This window comes from Lipotes vexillifer, unplaced genomic scaffold, assembly GCF_000442215.2.
Source record: "Lipotes vexillifer unplaced genomic scaffold, Lipotes_vexillifer_v1.1 scaffold1775, whole genome shotgun sequence".
In the NCBI taxonomy this organism is placed as follows: domain Eukaryota; kingdom Metazoa; phylum Chordata; class Mammalia; order Artiodactyla; family Lipotidae; genus Lipotes; species Lipotes vexillifer.
In genome coordinates, this window is record NW_006780221.1 from 325,497 (window position 1) to 326,941 (window position 1,445).

General features: G+C 63.5%; 1 protein-coding gene across 1 annotated transcript in view; it reads right to left on the reverse strand.

The window, feature by feature from the left end:
- ELK3 (ETS transcription factor ELK3) overlaps positions 1 to 445 on the reverse strand; it is a 68,199-nt gene extending 67,754 nt beyond the window's left edge. Inside the window, exon 1 of the mRNA XM_007453343.1 lies at positions 157 to 445. The gene's annotated coding sequence lies outside the window, so the exon portion shown is untranslated. The remainder of the gene's footprint in view (positions 1 to 156) is intronic.
- Positions 446 to 1,445: the final 1,000 nt, after the last annotated feature.

Genomic DNA, 1,445 nt, shown 5'->3' on the forward strand with positions numbered 1-1,445 from the left:
ACCCCCCGCGGCCGCCCCCAGCCCCGGGCCTGCAGCCTCCGACGCGGTGCCCACCCGCCCCACCCCCACCAAGCCAGAGAGAAGAAAGAAAGAAAAAACCGAGCCCCACGAAACTTTGCAACTGTCCGAGCAACAGGCACGGACCCTACTACATACCCAGATGCGGGGGAGTTTTCAAGATCCTTCTTCGGGGGAATTTCTAGGAGGAACCGGGCGAAAGTCCCCGACTTTCCATGCTGACAGGCGTCTGCAGACGGTCTGTTGCTCTTGTAATGAGATCCTGATTTTTTCCCCTTTTTTTTCTTTCTCTCGCTCCTCTTTTTTTTTTTTTCCTCTGGTGTGTGTGAGAGCAGGAAGTTGGAGCAGTCAGGCCGAGCCGGCTCACTTCCTTTACTGCATTATTCCCCAGGCGGTGTGCAGTCTGTGTAAACAGGCTTTTCCGCCCCGCGCCGCGCGCCCCGGCCGCGGCTGTGCGCCGGGGCTGGCCGCCGAGGCCCGCGCATACTCCGCCGCCTGGGGCCCCGCACCGCGCCCCCGCCCGCCGCGCTCCACGCTTCCTGCTCGGCCACCCCCGGGGAGGAGCCTCCGGACCCCGGGCGACTCCGCGTGGCCGCAGCCCCTCCCCACGGGGGGGCGGGCAGCTCGGCCAGAAACGCAGAGAAGCCGCCCCCGGCGCAACGAGGGGCTGAGCTTGGGTTGTGGCGAGACGGGGTAGCCCTCTTCTCCCCCGCAGGGGTCCCTGTGCTGGGGACCGCGCTGGGCCCAGCAGTGGGGTCTTGCCCTGCTCGGTCGGTCGGTCTGGGCGGGGAGGCCCGAAGTGGGGAGGCCGCTGGACTCGCTGTTTTCTGTCAGCTGGGATGGAAGAGTTGTAGGGCCAGGGGGCATCGGGAGTGGGGCCCCGGTGCTCTGGGCCAAGGGCTGCTTTGCTAGTGGGTGGGGGTGTGATTGCTTAGGATGAGAAGATGTTGCATGTGCAGAAAAGGAGGCACGGGTTTTGTCAGGGGATGGACACAGTTCCTGTCTGGGATTTAAAAAAAAAAAAAAAAAAAAAAAGCCAGCGCTCAGAGTAGGGGGCCCACTTTGGGGAAAAGGATGAGAAGCCGTAAACTGGAAGCCAGGATTCTCCAGGAAGAGCCCTTTCTGGCCGTTCGCTATGGCCCCGCCACAGGCCCAACCTTTCCTGCCTGCTAAGGGACTCCGGAGCGAAATGAGCAGCGGCCACGGAGCCGAGTGACTGAGGCTTCCGAGGGAGGCTCCGTGGTCTCAAAACTGGACTCCACACCACACTATCCCTCAAGGACCGCCCACCCCGAAGGGCTCAGGCCAGGCTCTGACGGGAGGGCTAGTCCACTGCCCTGAGGCTTAGAGGAGGGAGGAGGGTGCCGGTGGAAGAGTCCCTCATCCCAGCCCTGTGCGCCAGCCCCAACTGCTCCCCTTTTGGACCC